Source organism: Cavia porcellus, unplaced genomic scaffold (assembly GCF_034190915.1).
Source record: "Cavia porcellus strain 051 isolate PalLab524CR breed Dunkin Hartley unplaced genomic scaffold, mCavPor4.1 scaffold_29, whole genome shotgun sequence".
Taxonomy (NCBI): Eukaryota; Metazoa; Chordata; class Mammalia; order Rodentia; family Caviidae; genus Cavia; species Cavia porcellus.
The window spans coordinates 39,687,663-39,706,920 of record NW_026947512.1 but is presented as its reverse complement, the minus strand read 5'-3'; the positions used below and the strand labels follow the sequence as shown (position 1 = coordinate 39,706,920).

Genomic DNA, 19,258 nt, shown 5'->3' with positions numbered 1-19,258 from the left:
CACTGCGCGGCCAGCAAGTGTCTGTCAAAGAGTTCAGAAAACAGAAGTCCTCTCAAGGGTACTCTAGGAGGTGAGGCTGCAGGGATGTAAGAGACCCCGGCTGCACGCTATGGACATCATTACTTTAGAGTTCAGGAACTCAAAGCAAAAACAAAAACCAAAAAGTATTTTGAAATTAAAAACAAAAGTAAAATCTTCCCAAAATTAAAGTAAAATCCAAGCTTATGGAAATACTATAATGCATTCACTTCTGTTTGGGAACTAAACACCTCGCAAATCATCTCAGTAACGAATAGTGATTTTTCATATGAGGGTATTGGAAGAGCTCCCAATTTGGAGATAACTTTCTCTTTTAGCCTATAGACAGTCTTTCAAAAATAAGGAAGGGACCGCAGAGAAAGAGCACTGATATTCCAGGGCCTTTAAAATAAAACAGGGCAGCAGCATTCCTATAGAAATGTTAGAACTGGGAACAGAATAAATATAAAAGGAGGAAAGTGAGTCTGGCTTAGCATCTACAATTATTCGCCTTAGCTTGATGTCATAGAGAGGGAAGAAGGAGGAAAACACTGCAAGGGCAGGACTAAAGCAGCTTTAAATCAAGAAGATGCAGGGGCTCTCAGTGGCAGATCTGCTTCCTGCAAGGGCGTCCCCATTCTGGAGTCCCTCCTTGTCAATTGCACAACAACCGTCAGGAAATTCAAGGCAAACCCCTAATGTTTTTTCTACTAATACATTGTTTAACTCTATTTTTACTCTTTATGTTAATTCATTTTATTTTGCAAGGGATTCCTGTATTGTATTACTTACAGCTAGCAAAAAGATTAACCAAATAAAAGCCAGTTTCTTCAATAGTTAAAACATTTATCAGATTTTTCAAGAGTTTAAAATTGTCCTTAAATTATTCATCTCTGTGGTCACTAAATGGCAAAAGAATGTCTTTGGTATTTAAAAAAAAAATCTTTGTTAGTGACCATAACAACATATAGAGAAAGGAAGAAGAATATTTTTGCTTTTAAAAAAATATGGGTGAATCTCAATTATATAATTTAGAAATGATAGATCTTCATGGTTTGATTTTATTTATTGTGTGTTGTTCAGATTTTCAAAATGCATCCTACAGGGCCTATCAGCTCTCAGGTAACATCAACCTGTCAATGTACCTAAACTAAGAAAAGGGTAGAGAAATAGAAATGAGCACATAGAGAAAAAAAAAATGACAAAATCTAGATCCTATATAAAATGAAAGCTAAAAAGAAGTACAATCATATAACAGTTTCTCTTTGGCTAGATTTACTCTTTACAAGAACTATTACAATCTACAAACTTGAATATACTCTAAGTAATTCTTTTTTGGAAAATATGCCAAGAATATTTTTTTGAATGGGGAAAATTAAATAAAAGAAGACTAACGTGAAGATAGATGGAATTTTTGTCAAATATGCATTTTGACAGTAATGAGAATTTAATTTAGAATTCTCCAAATAGTTACTTTTAGCTTTTTTAAATAAAGTAACTTAACATGGTTTAAACAAAGATTGCCTTTTAAAGTTTTGTGACAAATTTGACATTAATGAAGATTCATGAAGGTAAAGAAAATCTCACCAGTCAACTCCAAATATATTCTTCATTCATTCAACAAACATTTATGGAACTAGATGCTTCCCAAAAGACAAAAATAAAATATTACCCCATGTTTGCGTGAAGGTAAAATATTATTATAAAAAGGCAAGTTGTTATAATACAATATGAAAACAAGGTTAGATAGGTTATCTGAAGCCTGCAAGTCATAAAATTGAATTGACCTTTAAAAGATATCTATAAAATTGGAAGTATAAATTTACACAATGGGCATAGCTCAGTGTTAGAGTAGGTCTTTAGTTAGCATGCACATGGGCCTGGGTTCAATTCCCAGGACCAAAACAAAACACAACAGTATATATGTAGGTACAGCAATATTAAAAGGTTTCTTTTAGGTGAGAGACTTTGGAATTTCATTAGCCTTATATTTAACTCACACTGATTCCAAGCGTATCTTTCTTATTCTCTGCAATAATTATAGTCATGGTACAGGAAAATTCTGTAGCAGTTTAGAGATTAGACAACTTTATCACTATAAAGAGGAGACAGTAAGAAACAAAATTCAAGTCAAAAGAAAAATGAGAATTGAATCAAGGATGACTGGGAGGAAGGAAAGGACAGGAAAGCTGCTGTAATATAATTCACAGATTCGTGATTGTTCTGTATGTTTACTTGGACTCTTAGGATCAACACGCAAGATAAGTTTGGTAAACACAGTGCTTCTGGCCTGGAAGACGGCTTTGGCCAAGCTAGGGATGGTTCACTCCGTTACATTTGGCTCATCCTTCATAAAACAGCGAAGTAACTGCATTCTGTCCGCTGTGAACTCAGTTGTGTAATAGAGCTGTAAGTTTAGAATGCCGAGAAAAATTATAAAAAGATAATATTCAAACCACATTAAAGTGAAGTATGTTTGTGTTTTTCTGCTTGTGTGATTTAAAAGTTCACTACATACCAGTGACTGCTATAATTAATTTGCCACTATTATTAATGATGAGAGTACCCGATTGATAACATGGATTAAACATAGATAATACAACTGACCTTATCTTTTGTAATAAGACAGAAACATAATTTAGTCAACTTTGAAAATACTTCTAAGAAAACTATTCTTTCTTTATCCTTCCCATTCCCTTTGCCAGACATTTATTTAAATGTGTACATGATGCAAATATCTCAATGTACACATGCATACAAATGTGTATCAGTAAATGCATAGACATGCCTGTGTGTGCACATCTGCCTGTATGATACATATATTGTTATCCTGGTTATAATGACTCTTTCTCATTCTTTTGGAAATGAGAAACGTCCACTTTTCATGTCGCTATCCATTTCCTAGCACTGTATTTTGTACTTGATAAACACTAAATATATTTGCATAAAATGAATTTAAATAGGAGAGAATAAATATAAAAAGCTGTTTCTCCCCATCAGCTACTAATGGTCTGACAATCATTTCGACACCTCCTTTTTTACCGCCACCCCAGCTCCACCTCCTGTCATTTTGGCTTTAGCTGCCTTTTGTTCTTCATCAAGTGACACCAAAATCCAAGCCTGCCTTCTTTCTCTGCTCTGACTGCAGTAAGACTTTCCACCTGGTCTCTTTCTTCCTGTGATTATTTTGCCACACAGAGCAGCCAGAAAAGTCTTTTTGAAATGCAAATAAATGTAATCGCTCTTGGCTTCCCAGAATGATGCCCAGTCCCTATACTGAGCAAGACAGTGCCTACGCTTAGCCTTTCTTCACTGTGCTTCATGCACAAAGGTTTGCTGGCGATGTACCTCTGCAGGTTGCCATCTTTCCCAGCCTGGTGTTTTCCCATATGAGCTTGCCCATAGCTACCATACTTTGCCAAATTCCACTGATGACTCAGAGCCCAGCTGAATTGCATCTGCTTGTAATTACCTTCAAAGCTATTCCAAACCATCTTCGTTTCATCTCTCTTCCCACTTTTGCTTTTCCTGCATAACATTTCTTTCAGTTTGTAACTCTGTAATTATTTTTGTGATTATTTTGTACAATGAACTGTTCCCAGTGGGTATGAGTCTGTTTAAGAGCAAAGCCTATGTCATATTGAGCCTTTGTGTGTCTAGCACTCTACTGTACCTGTCTTATCTTAGCTCTTACCTACATTTTGTTAGTGAATGAATTAAGATCAGTAGACTTGGGGCTGGGGATTTAGCTCAGCAGCATAAGCTCCTGCCTTGAAGCTGGCGATCGTGAGTTCGATCCCTGGTACCGATAAAAACTGAAAAAGACAAAAAAAAAAAAAAAAAAAGAAACCCTGTTTAAGGCTAGGGATTTAGCTCAGTGGCTTAAGTGCTTGCCCGGTAAGCATGAGGTCGTGAGTTCAACCCCTGGTACAAAAAAAAAAAAAAAAAAAATCAGTAGACTTCTGTGTACATAAGACTATAGCACATGTCAGGCACGGTGCTGCATGCCTGTAATCCCAGCACTTGGGAGGCTGAGGCAGGAAGATCACTGTGAGTTCCAGCTTAGCCTGGGCTACAAAGTAAGTTCAAGGCCAGCCTGAACTGCATAGTGAAACTGTCTCAAAAAGATAATAACAACAAAAAAAGACTAATAAATACATGTATACTATGTTTATTCAATCAGATTTTGGGTATGCAAATAATTAGAAAATTAGGCATGACAATTTAAGGTAACTTTTAAAAAATAAGCCTTTTAAAGAACAAGTATATAAAATAAAAATCTTGACTCATCAGTCTAATCTCTCATACTTTCTCTAAGTGTTGAAGTGCTAACTTTTATAAAATGATGAAATTTCAAGGAGAATATTTTCTCCTAAATTACCTCTGCCAGATTACATTTATTGACGTTATTTTCTTCCATGGATTCTGGAAAGCTGTCAGTCACCTATAAAGCAGTTAGGTTTTAGCAAGGAGTTCTGACAATGATAACACATAAACACTTCCACACACTTTTATTAACAAAGTTAAAACCCCTGCTTATCCTGGCCATCATGATATAAAGTTCTGATAAGTTCCTCTATAAGCAGTGAATCAAACTACAAGTCGCCCCCAGTAACCACGTTGGAATTTTCATGGATCTGAGCTTCAATTCCTTTAGTATTTCACACAGGAAATACAGAGGAACTTTGCCACACCTGCTGGAGTTTGGTCCTGTATGTATTTACTGTACAGCTGGTGGGGGGTGGGGAGGTGGGCTGCTGCAGAGGGCTTCAGAATTCTTCCCACAAGAGTCTTTCCAAGGCCGACAACTTTCCCTTTCAAAGGCTCTGTCTTCATTATTGTGAGGAAGATTCATCCCCATTAAATTTATAATGATGCTGAAACAAGTGAAATGTCATGAGTAATGAATTAGTATGTCAAGTATTTAAGCAGTGAAAGTAATTTACAGTCCATAAAGACACCTGTAAGAAATCATTTCCAAAGCAGATTCTAGTATTCAGAGGATTGGTCCCTAATGGCATTAGGAGAACAGTGTGACTGGTGAAGATTTGTGGGCCCATGGTGATGTGGGCAATGCCCATGCATGTAACAATGTTACAACTACTATACTTTTCCCTTCATACATAATTCCTTCTAAATTTCTTACTAAATATTTATGAAAATCACTTTCTTTCTTTTTTTTTCAGTTCTTCGTGCTGATAGAGCTCAATTCTTTACATATCTGATTTCACTAGGGATTTTGAGTTTAAACCTGAGAGCCAACAGTAAGGTTCTCAGTGGAATGTTATGGTCATTCCCACTCTTGGATCAAGGCCAAACAGTCAACTTAGTTTGTAGCAAGCTAAATTTCAACATTTTATATGTAAGAGGAAATATATGTGTGTGTGTGCGTATATGTGTGTATATATATATATATATATATATAATCCAACTTTGTTCATTTGGAGAACAAATTTCACAAGTATTATCAACTCAAGAAAAAATATCTTTCAAAGTTAATTTAACAGAACAATTAGCTAACTTGACAAAAACCAAATGAACATCCCCAAAAAGTAACTGATGATCAATCATGCAGAAGGTTTCATTCTTATGGAAAATGTTATTTTTTCTGCCTAATCACCAAGATTGGGTTTGCTCCAACTCTTTCTCATCAGTGCAATCTGGGAACCACCTAGTTAAATGGCACGGGGACCACTGCTCTTGCCTAGTAGGGTCTCATACAATATGTGGAATTCTTTGGGATTTGGAGAGATTTTGGAAACAATACTGAGCCTTTGTTGGTCAAACGAGTGCCTAGGAATATGTTAGTTTAATATTTCTGAGTGATCTTTCTTTGGTTCCAGAATGTACTATTTTCTCTGGGATCACATAAAGCAGTCAAGCCACACTCCCAAAATTCTTTCAATCTAGTTTAAACTTGTAAAGATTGACCCAAAGTAGTGCTCCTGTAGGGGAGAGGATAAAGTCACTTTTATGTAGGTGTCTTTTCTCTTCCATCAGGATGGCATGACCTTTTAAAACCTTTTCCATCTTCCCAAAAGAGAATGGCATAGAAATCATTGTAATAATTAAGATTTCAATTATGTAACAAGTAGACCCCCTGAGAGTTCGCAATGTTCTGACATTTATCAGTGTACATTTACTATGGTTACAAAAACTATAGTCCTACTTAAACATTGCAGGTAAAGAACTTACTTTACTGTGTATTTTTAACTGATTTGTGAAATTTCCTCTTGCTCCTCTGTCTTGCCTGAGATACTTTCATTACAATATTGCCAGTTGCTCCCCTTTTCCCTTGTTTTTCTGCTGTATCTGCACCACCCATCTCTAGTGCTGGGTTACCCTGGTTACCCATTTTCTCCATGAACATTATCTTGCTTCATTCTAACAAAGAATCCATAATAACAACAGTTATTTTGCTCCTTCTTTTCCTCAAATTTACTGCCAATTAAGTAAAATTTGCCAAGCCCTCCTAACTGTCCTGGGAAATATTCTGTTTTTGACCTTGTCATGCTGAGAGAATGCTGATACATAACCACCCTTAAGCACTTTCTTAAGACTCATAGTAATGGCTCATGGCAAGACTTTCTTGGTACCTGTCTCTTGCCAGCTGGCACTCTCTGGTTCTCTCTATCTCTCTCTCTCTCTCTCTCTCTCTCTCTCTCTCTCTCTCTCTCTCTCTCTCTCTCTCTCTCTCTCTCCTCCTTCCCACCCTCCCTCCCTCCCTCACTGGAGATGGAACCCAGGGCCTCCTGCATGCTGAGCACATACTTTGTCACTGAACTACATCACAGCCTTCTCTTTTTCCTAAATCAATCTCCTCCTTGTTTTCCTTCCTTCCTTCTTTCTTCCTCTGCTTCCTGTCTGTTAAATGCTGGCACATGTCTTATTAGTTAAGACTATTTTCATCTTAACTGCATGGGAATCCTCTAAATGTCATTTATTGTCACTACCTTAAATGTTGATAATTCCAAATGTATATCTACAGCTCTAATTTTGTTCTGAACTCCACGCCTCTATTTCAGATCTGCTCATCCTATATATGCCCCAAATACAGTTGATTAACCGCTATCCTTTCTCATCCCCCAATCAGAATCTAGGTGTCATCCTTATTTTCCTCCTTGCATCTTGCTCTCCTCCCCTGAACCCAGCCATCTCGCCCCCTACCTTCAGTGCCTTGGTTTCTAAAGCAGTGTCCTTTCCATCCGTCTCTGCTTCTTCCATGATCTGGGCCCCCTCTGCCATCCTTTGACTGGATATGTCTGTTCTCATTTTATTACTTCAGTTTCGGTTCTCAAATTCAGCCATTCTGCCTCTTGCCACAGTTAATCTTCTGTCACAGTTCTTATCTTGCCATTCCTCATTGTGGCATCTCTACTAGATTTCTGATGCTATAAAGCTACCACTTCTCTGTAGAGGATGGCCGGGCCTCCCCAGTCTCCCTGAGGGTCAGTACTCAGCGTCTTTCCATCTACCATCTCATGCATCTGCCCAACCTGTGCCTCACATGTTCTCTCAGCGGTAACTCTAACTCTGTTTTTCATCCGTCTAAAATTTCCTCCCCATTTTTCGGCCTGGTAGACTTCTCTTTTTGTAAAAAGCTTTTTCTACACCTAACTCAAAACCAACCTCTTCTATTTCTTTCCTGTTGTTTCCAAACCTAACCTATTGCTGCTTAATATGCTTTCCTCACGTGTGTGTTCAGTTTAGCACCTGCATTATTATAATTAGTGTTTTCAAAACTCTCTCCCTGTTATGCAGTAATCACATCACAAAAAAAATCATCTTGATGCACACCCAACATTTGTACACTGTAATAAATGGACTATCAATATATGTAAAGAATCCACAATTTACATTTAACTCAGTTTCTGAGTATACACAAGTTGCCAAATTAGGTTTTGACTCTAATTCAAAGATATGTTAATGAAGTAAATGCAAGTCTTCCAAGCTCTGCGAATATAGGAGCTATGTCTTAATTGAGTTAATTCAGCTATAAGTTAGTTTACAGGGTTCTAGAACAAGGCTAGAGATTTCTGTCAACACATTTCATATACTTAAATCTACTTTAGCCCCTATCTCTATTCTGTGCCTTATTCCTTGTATTAAAAATGTCATAATAATTAACATTTATTATTCGTGAACCATCATAATTAGGTAAAGTTCAAATTTCTACTTATAAATTATGAAGAAAATTTACTATGTGCAAATTTGACTTGATAGCTGAACAACATATAAGTCTGGAAGGGAGAAGTTAAGTGTGCCCTCCTACAGTGGGTTTTGCTTTACATAGCCCCCTGCCCAAGGGTATGTGCCAGGATCTGCATAAATGATCTTGATTCGCAGAGGGTCACTGTCTCTAAAGTGGGCAAATGTTAAGCCTGACAAAGAGAAGTCTGTACCAAAAGTGTCAGTGAATTGGACAGAGCTTTAAATTCTGACTCCACCACTTCATGTTTCCTCATCTGTAAAAGGAGAATTATGATATCCACCCTATCAGGTCACTAGCCTGAGGATCAAATAAGTTTGTGTGTGTAAAGTGTCCAGACTACACTCAGCATTGAGAAAAGAGGCCACCATGTCCTTCCAGGGGTGACAGCACCTGTCCACAGCACAGCACAGGTTTTCCCTAACATTTCTGAATCTAAGCCAGCTTTACAGAAAGTTTGATGCTAAAAAAAAGTTGATAATGTTAAAACCGTTCAATGATTACTAAATAGATAATTACTAAATATGACTGATCCCAGGCCATTGGCATTTACGGTTATAAGAGTAATAAACATAGAAAGATCATATTTTCTGGGTGTAAAGTTTCCCCAGAGTACTTGAATGGGCAAAGCATAGTCAGTCATCTATGTCCCCAGGTTCTGTATCTACAGACTTAGCCAATCATAGGTCAAAATGCCTGCAAAAAATAATTACATATGCACTGAATGCATACAGACTTCTACTTTCAGTATTACCTAAATAATACAGTGTAACACTTACTTTCATAGCATTTACATTGTATTAGGTATGATAAGTAATTTAGAGATGATTAAAGTAGATGAGAGGAATGCATAGCTGTACCCTATTATTTATACCATTTTATATAAGGGACTTGAGTATCCACAGTTTTGGTATCTGCAGGGGATCCTGGAACCAATCACCCACAGATATCAAGGGATGACTATACTATCATTTTGGCAAACAGAATTCTAAGATTGCTCACAAGATTCCTGCCTCCTAGCATATACACCCTATGTGACTCCTTCCCTGTGAATATGGAGAGTACTAGAAATAAGATGGGACACCCCCCCAATGGTGTTATTTATCAATTAGTTCTTATCTAACCCAGAAAGCGATTATCCTAGGTGAGTCTGATCCATTAAAGGTAATTCCTTAATCAGGGAAGTGGGTCTTCCTCATTATTTTAAAGAAGTACCTGCCCAGTAATAAAATCAAAATAGACCTTCATGTGAAGATAATCATCAGGAGCACACAGTCATTCATTCCCAGGCAGCAAGGAAATGGGCCTCAGTTCTACAACCCAGAAGAACCAAACTCTGCCTCCAATTTAAATGGGCTTGGAGGGAGGACCTTGTGATCCAAGATTACACACAACCCTGTGAACACTTAGAGATTAACCTTGGGAGTCCGTAAGCAGAAGATGCAGTTATTCTGTGTCCAGACCTCCATGTTATTCAAGAACTGTTGTTTCCAGACGCTATGATTGAATTGTGATTTGCCCCATATCAACAAAATGCTAACACAGTTACACAAGCTTTTAACTGTACAGAGTGCCTCTGACAGCAAGATTTTCAGAGGGGGAAACGACAGATAGACAGTTCAGAAGCATCCGTGCCTGTCTCTACTCTCCCACTTGCTAGCTCTACAGATCTGAGGCGACTTTTAACTTCTCCAGCATTGACTGTCTTCATCTGAACAGAAGACAAGATGACCCCCAAGGTGCAGTTCAAACTCTGACAGTCTTCTTATATTGTATGTTAAACACTCAGGTTATGAAGCTTATTTTCTGACAGAATAAACTCAAGCACATGGGGAAACAATTTGAAAGATTTCACAGCAAGCAGATCAAACCCGATTTGAAAACCCACTTCCTCCATTTGCTCTTCCTATGCACGTGGGCAGAAAGACAGACATCAGTGGACTCTGAGGAAATTAATGAGTCTTGTTCACCAGAACAGATCCAAAGAGGACCTGAAGAGTTGTGGCTTTATTGTACTTCTGGAGAATTAGGGTTTGTTTTTACTTCTCACAGAGATATTCTGGATATTTGTTTTCTGCCAAAATAATCAATAAGATAAAGTACCTGCCACGAAGATGAATGCTATATAAACTTTAATATTCATCCACAACAGACATAAAGAACTTTTCTAGAAATAAAAATAATTTAGCTCAAAAATACATCATAGCCTAAGGGTTCATTAGGCAAATGTGTGCAAGTTCCTAGGGAAGGCCCATGGTCCTGAAGCAGCAAAATTATTGGCATGGAAAGGAGACTGGTTGAACTGTGCTATTTTTGCTCTAATATATACATTTTTAAGCTGTGCATCTGCACAAATCATTCAAATAGAAGCTTATTAGGAGACAGAAAAGCAGAGTAAAACATTTCAAGCTCACAAAATCAGCTGGAATGAAATGATTGCTACACAGTTTAGCAAAAGGTTCCTCTCAACAAGAATGACTATGTTACTATGAACAGGTAATTTATCTACTTTTTCAACCTCATTAAAACATTTCCCTATAGTCACAGTGATTTACATGTATTTTAAAGAAAAGTTGAGATATGTATTAAATAATTCTAAGAAGTCCAAGTAATCTAAAATTGTCAAATCCCACAACAATCTCAGAATGCTCAATAATGTAATATGCTTTCACTCACCCCCACAGATTCTATCTAAGTGGGCAAAGTAAAATGGCTAATAAATAATGCAGTGAACTGAATTTTTGATAAATCAAGGACCAGTGCTGACAGGTATGATGAAGTTAAGGCCTGAACTATCCTGATTGGTCTATACACTGATGAAGTTGTCTGTACAATCAGAAATTGATGTTTCTACAGATAGAACATCAGACTGTCAACAAAAACCAATAATGATCTATCCCTAAGCATTTCAGCCACATTCTGTGATGTTAGGACTAACATCTGAGTAGACTTATATGTCTTTAAACGGACTTTATGAAGTATGGTGGAATTACTATAAAACAAATAAAACTTAAGTTTCAGAGCTCCACACCTATAAGAGTCTTTCTGAAGCCCATAACTAATTTTGAATTAGCAATTTCCTTTTTGTTTTCTTTTTAAAAGGAGGGTATCAAAATTCAATCAATTAGAGCAGTTTATAAACATGTTTTATAGCTTGAAAAATTTAGTAAAAATCAGACAAATTTACAAATTGCAGTTAGGTAAATTGACATTCAACTAGTTATTTTTGTTATTGTTGGTTTTACTTTTCAAAGCATGATTTTGAAATTTGATTTATGCCATCCTTCCATTGCTCTGCAGGGATCATTCCCTTCATTACCAGAGTTTGTCATGAGGATTTGCAGAGCTTCTTCAGAAAATCCTGCTAAGGGCCACATGACTTAAAGAGAATATTCACTCCTTATAGGCAGAACTATGCTATCTATTTTCTAATGACACTGTGATAGAGACTGTCAAACTTACAATTCTATTTTCATGTGTTTCTTAGAAAAATAGTTGTGAGTATAAGAATAGTTAGGCTTTTGGCCTAACCTTTCTAACTTAAATTGTGAATCCTAAGAAATAAGGACTGTGCCTAAAATATAATACCTAATATGTCACAGATCAAAGCCTATGTGCCTACTTAATAAACAAGGCTTATTAATTTAGACATAGATATGTGATAAGTTCTTTTAGGGCAAGCTCTATGCTACTAGAACATTTATATCTGTGATGGTACTGGGAATTGTGTTTTTTTCCCAGTAGGTATATTTGGTAAGTAATGAATGACTCAGTTTTCTGGGTTTTATTCATTAACAGTGTTCAATTTTATATTTTTCTCCTTATAATTGCAAAATATATTAAGATATATAATATATAGATAAACTCTATAAAATATATAGATAGTGTTCTCCTTATAATTGCAAAATATATTAAGGACAATTCATTTGGGGTCCTTAGTGGAGGGTCCTCATGGGGTCCATAGTGGCAAATGCCTGAAGTCCAAGATCCTAAGGAGGTTGAGGCAGAATGATGTTTTAAGGCCAAGAATACAGACCAGGCTGGTAACAAAGCAAGATCCTATTTTTAAAAAGAAAGCTATTTTTGGAATAAACCAAAGAATTTTAAAGGCAGTGAAAAAAATATCAGTTCAAAAGAGAGTATTTCATATTTTACCTGTTGTAGTTACTTTTTTGTCTCTTTGCTGAGACAAAAATACCCAACACCCAAGGTTGATTTAGCTCCCAGCTTGTGGAGCTTTCAGTTCATAATCAGCTGGCTCCAAGGTAGGGTGACATGTCAGTCCACAGCAGTGGAAGTCAGCAAAAACAAAACCAAAAGTGAGGAGTAAGGCTTTTTCTCTCCCTTATATTATATTGTATGCAGGCTATCTGCTCTAGGGCAGGTGTAGCAGGTGTAGCCTCCAATCCCAGCATTAGACAATGAACCAATCACGAACTCTAGATTCAGCAGCCTTCAAAAATCCCACCACCATGACCACATGAGGCTTTGGGGGAACGTCCAGACACAAACCATAACACTACCTGATGCTAATACAGTGTATTCTGTGATTATTCTAAAGGAGAAAAAAATGATTATTAAAATCAAAATGGCTAAAATCAATTAATCAATAGTTGCCCAGAGTGAACCTAGTCTAAAAATAAGATTTAAAAGTCTTTTATAGGTATTTAGCTAAGTTGAAGCAATTTTGTTGTACTTTTGTTGTACTAAATTTGTAGTATCATCATCTGGTTACATGCTGTTTCCAAAAAGAAGAGTTTGAGATTATATTCTCAAGATCAAGCTCTTAACTACAATCATATTGGTAATGCTATCTTCATGTTATTTTAGGAAACTGTACCTGTCTTCTGTTATTTGTATATATGCATTACATATACATATGAAAACCTTTATCATTTCTTTAAATAGTATGGACCGAAATTATACAAGATTCAGGAAGAGTGGTAAATGTGGAAATTGAATCATTCTTTTTTTCAAGGTTTTGGGAAAACATCAGCAAATTATGTCAACATATAGTAAGCTAAGACATAGAATATATCTATAAGATGCCTAAAACGGAAAAATAAAAGTATTTTTTTCTACATTGTGGAGATTATCTAACAATCTTATCTTTTAGGAAAATTTAAACAAATATATGCAGAAATTATATTTTTCTTAGGGCATTTTAAAAATTAAAATTTTAGCATAATGACAAGTCAATGAAATCATGAAATGAAATTTTTGTTTGGAGCTTCCATCTACACTCCTTTAAAAATGACATTTTTTTACATTATGAGAATGTAATTAAGAAACAGGATACTCGCCTATCATGTACAAGGCTCTGAGTTCAATTCCCAGTGCTACAAAGCTATTTTTTAAAAGAAACCTTCCATAAACCCTTTATTAACACACAATCAAGTGAATTAAGCTTCATTTTGAAGAATGAGGATTTTTACAGGACTAACAATGAAAAATTATTATGAAACTAGGAACTATGTCAATTATGATTTAGAAAATCATATATCTCAAATAAAGCAAATATTTCTCTAAGACAAATTCTAATACCATCAGAACAGCTTCATAAACACAGCTGTTTGCATCTTAGTTAGAAAGGCACTGTTTCTAGGTTTAATTGCATTTCAAGTGAAAACATATTTTGTTCTCGTTATATGTTATTTTAATTTCTGGTAGGAAAGCAGTCATAGGCACTTTGAAATAGCAACATCTTAACTGCAAAGATATTTTTGAAAAAAGCTAAGTTTGAAAACACTTGGAGAAAATATTAGCTTTCATCAGGCAAATAGCAAAACCTTGGGAAATTGTCTGATTTGTAAGAAATGTCAAATTAGCATGTAACGTAATTTGAAAAATTACCAGAGATTTTTATTTTTGTAAACAAAGCTCAATTAATCTACAATCCTGATAAATATTACTACTTGAAAATATGAATGAATACTGATACACGTGGATCAAGGCTTTGCTTTCCTGTGCTTATGTAAAAAAGAACAGCTATATTAATAGATTACTGATAGGGAATCCATTTAGTCTATTATATGCAGGGACCACCCTGATCCATAATTTTGGTCTATGCATAATTACTTATGGCACCTGTATTCATTATCAAAGTGCTTCTTTCAGTTCTATATATGAGCTGTATTTTTTATAAGTGTTGTTGCTTTTGGTTATCACTTACTTAGTTTTACTTATGACAAGGTAGAGTTTCACGTTACTGCGTCATTTAACTTTCACAATAATGCTAGGAGGCAGAGGTATTATTTTTGCATTTATCATTTTATAGACATAAACTGAAGCTGAGAATTTCAAAATTTCTATACCTTGAAAAAGTTACATAAGCATCCCTATACAATACCCTAAGTACTTCTAAAAATACCATTTTAAAAGTTTCAAAGTTTTTAGATATTTGAGTACACAGTATCATTTTACACTGCCATAATAACATTGAAAATGGCTATTTAATTCGGGTTACATAGTTTTCCCCTTTAAGATTCTTAGTTTATTACTTTAACTGAAAATCTTTACAAGAGAAACAATTAGAAAGTTTGCATTTATTGACCATATTATCAGAGCAACTGCTTCTCTACAAGTAAGGAATACTTAATTACTTTTTGGGGAAAAAAAAGAATAATAGAAAGTAGAAATATAAATAGACAAAACCCAGCAATTTTCTTGGAAGTACTCTAAGTGACTTTTGTTTACTACCCTTCATTAGAAAAGCTCCACATTTCAGCAGATTACAGGATCGGCTCAATGTTTTCTAGTTTATTTTTTCCCAAAATTTTCGTTAGAACTACATGGTCCATAGTTTTCTGGTTTCCTCACTTCTATCAACCAAAAGACAACATCTTCCAAATACAACTTTTAAGCCCAAATATCCAACTGTTATTGCTTTGTTATTCCTTCAAATGAGGTTAATTACTCAAAAAATAAAATGCTTAACTTTTATTGGAAGCACTTTATGATAAAAAGTATTATTTGTGGATCTGGCCACCACAAAAATTTGTGTATATGGAATACAGATGAGACAGAAGGGAAGAAGAAAGGAAGGGAAACATAAATTGATTATTACTGAGAGACATGGAAAATTAATTCCAGCAACATACTTATTGAAATACTTTTCAGTCTAGAAATTAAAATTCTTAATTTATTTTTGAAAACAGTATATAGCAATACATGATATTTGCTGTTGTGTAAAGCTGCAGTTGTCACACTTAAGCATCAATTATTTAGTGGGCTGTTTCCTTCTCTAAATTGAACGAATTTTCCTTCAAATTGTAAATTGAAGCCAGTGTTGGAATAGTCACATAATTCTCCCCAATAAAGATTTCGGTGAAAGTTTTTATGGGGACTAGTCTTACTTTGAAATAAAGGCATAAAATATTGTTTTTAGTTAGCCTAGTGTGTATTCTTTATGTGCCCAACACAAAGCTCCCTTGAAATATACTCATTTTGCAGCTCTTTTATTCTAAAAGGAGTAAGTAGGGGAGACAGGTGGAGAGGGGAAAGCAAAGTAAAAATGATTAAAATATGATATATATATATATATATATGAATCAGTTCCCCAAGATGAATATAATTGTTACATATAGTAAATATATACTAGTTAAAACATTTTTTCAGAAATAAACCAACACAAAAAGGAGTGGAGGATGACAGAAAGAGAAGAATTGTTCTGAGAAAGAATAAAAATAAAAATAACTACATGCTAATCTGTGAGTAGAACTGTCATCATTAATTTCTGCTTTGAAAATCAACTTCTGAATAAATCAACACAAACACATATTGGTACACAATACAGTAAATTGAACTCCTGCAATTTGAGTTCACTTGAGACAGTTGATTTCCCAAGTTCAATCCTAACAAGCTGTTCCCCCATTCAACACCTAGGCCATGTCCACTGCATGTGTGGGCTTTGCTCTAGATTACAGGGCACGGAGCTGAATGTTACAACATACTGCCCTCCTGATACTTCTACAGATAGGAAAAAACTAAATGTATAAGAGCAGACTATGTGTTCAAGTAGTGCCGTCGGATCAACAAACGGGGAAGAGATGGGGAATAGCAAGAGGTCAGCAGGCTTTCCCGAAGAAGTACTCTCTAAAGGAATGAATCACATTAAAATCAGAAGGACGGCAATCCCTGGTGGGCAGAAGTGCAAACCTAGAAAGTCCCACGGCAGGACTGAGCTTGTGATGGAGGGAGAATCCAGGGACAAGCAGGTGGCAGCGGTGCTGAGCCTGAGCGTGAGCGCAGATGGGTTTGAAGGTGGAGCTATTAGGATGTATGAGTAAGAATTGTGTGTGGATGTGGACTATACTAAGGAAGATGGCTGGATGTTCATGTGAGCAACTAGTGAAAGGAAGAGACATTTACTAACATGGACAGAGTGGCATTTTGAAGGGAAATCAGGGAGAAGAAATCGACAATCCTACATTAAACTGTCACATTTGAGATGTCTTCAAGTCCGAGTGCAGATTACAGTTTGACTGTATCTGAAACTTGGAGGAAAGTCAGAGCTGGGTTATAAATTTGAGAGGTATGAAAATGTAGAGAGCAGCTTGGGGAAAAAAAGAGAAATCAAAATACATCATGTACAGGTACAAATTCTCTGTGATGAATATGATAATTATCTTGTATTTAAAATGTACCAGTAAACTTAATTATATAAAATAAAAATAAATTGGCTAGGAGGGAAAAAAAGAATGAAATCAAATGGATATTTTTGTGCAGAAACAAATGAAGCATGCCAGCAAAGGCAAATATATAAATAAATATAAACTACTAAAGGTAGAGAGGATTAAAATCGTGAGACTTTTTTAGATGTTGTGTGTCATTTCAGGACACTGAAGGGCCAGATTCTCCAACATTTCTTTCCCTGTGTAGATTGAAGCCTACATTTGGGATGATGGTGACTGTATCTTCTTCACTTCCTAGTCCTCAAAGAAACCTCTCTTTTCCCCCTCTTCCTCCACCCTTGCTTAGGGTAATAGTCGTCCAGGGTAGAAACTGCCTTGTGATAGAGGACTGACTCAGGGCAGCTGCACTGGGAAGAGGGCAGTGTTGCCTCTGTCTCTTCGGTTGGCCCTGGGTTCTCACAGGCCCTGCTAATTTTACTAGGGAAACTAAAGAAGGGATTTTACTAGGGAAGTAATTTTACTAGGGAAACTACTAGGAAGAGAGTCCCCTGGGTGCTCAGGTCTGGGATTCCCTGCCTCTACTGAGATACACACATAGTATTTCTTCATTTAAGGTTTCAGTAGCAAATCCATGAGCACAATTTAGTTGTTAAATGTTGGAATTGCTTTTCTAAAAATTCTTTTTCAAGGAGAGCTTTTCACAAGTAAAAGTTGAAAAAGACCTAAGCTCACTGATAAATCTGAGACGGTGTAGAGCGAGTTGAGCAAATGACATTCTCCTTAGGGAAGGGGAGCAGCCAATCATTAGCTATCAAAGGGGCCCAAGTGTGGGACATAAGGTTTCGATCTTGCACTTTTGGCAATGGACTGGAAATGCACAGAGGAACAAAGAGAGCACAGAATGCACGGCAAGAGTGAAAACTCACTTTGGAAACGTGAAATTGCTAGGAGAACTGAGCTTCTAGGTCAGGCACAAACATCTGATGACTCAGGCAAAGTGCTGGCCAGCAAGAGCAAGCTGTTAAGTTATTAAATAAAACTGAGATGCGAATAGCCAGGTGGCAACTGAAAGGTTTTTTGCTTGACACCAGAGAAAAGAGTTCTGATCTAGAAAAAAGCTAGAAAGAGCTCTTTTAAAACAAACATACAGACACAGTTGAAAAAATGGAAAATCCCTTGGAATAAGAAAGCAAGGAAGAAAAAAGGAGTAATCAGGAAGTTGTTTGGAAATCAGAGCAGTTTATTGCCACAGAAGCAACAAATTCCAAGAAGAAAACACAGGTAGCACTTTAAACATTAGCTATCAAATAGGAAAGATAAGACCCTGGAAATTTCTTACATATGGTAATAACTTTGAGAATTCTGCTGCAGGACACAGATGCAGGCTAGTTCTCTGGTCAGAGATTAGACAATCAGAGGAGAGTAGTGAGAAGAAGCAACCCAGAGAATATAGACCTATTTTCTGAGCACTTTTCATTTAAAAACTCCTTTTGGTGCTGGCGAGCTTTTGATTTGGGCGTTTATCTTTATTAGCACTTAGCATACTAGAATTTAAAATGTAGGAAGCAAGATCTTTTAAAAACTCCTTTTAAAAAATAATCACACTAACCTCATTATATTAACATAAGCATTTTTATGAAAATGAGTCTATTTTGTGAAACAAAAAATAATTTTAGCAAGAAGAGAGCATTGGTTCACTTTTTTGTAAATTTCTTTAATAAGAAGCAGCAGGATTCTCACATTTGCTGCTGCATTCAATCCATGGTAATATACTGTTTTATATGTACAAAAGTCTGGCATTAAACAAGGTTGGGCAGTCTCTGACTCGGGTCTTCAAGCCCTACTTCATCAACCTTTTCCTTTTAATTAAGAATACTCGAATTTTTTTTCATCTTGAAATGTTTTGATTCAATTTCAGTTTTCAAAGTTGCTAAATTTACTCTCAATTCTTGATTTGCTTGAGAACATTAGTTCATATTATAAAAAAATTAAGTTAATCTTTTTCTCATTAAATAACAACATATTGTCTCTGTAATTGTTATTTATATTTAATTTCCTTAGGTAAATTTAAAGCACATCTGTATAAATTTCATGTGAGGAATGAAGAATATTCAACTTGTTCAGGTCTCAGGCTGTTACTGCTCCTTCATGAACTTGAATAAGCATTTCAAGTCTTGATGTCTTACCTTCGTCATCTATGACACGGAATATTGGAAAACTGAGCACCATACCAACCGAATATAATAGATACATATGTTGTCAAAATGGATCATACAGTTAGATTTTTATATACTTTTTTAAATTTTAGAATCATAAAAATAAAACAAACCCGAAGTACCCATTTGCTTTCACACTCATAGTCTCTACCAAAGTCTACCTATCTGTAACATATTTTATA

The 19,258-nt window shown here is 35.8% G+C and overlaps 1 protein-coding gene across 12 annotated transcripts in view; it reads right to left on the bottom strand.

Moving 5' to 3' along the window:
• The window catches only part of Nrg1 (neuregulin 1), a 999,063-nt gene that overhangs the window by 204,712 nt on the left and 775,093 nt on the right, over positions 1-19,258 (bottom strand). The gene's annotated exons all lie outside the window — the stretch shown is intronic.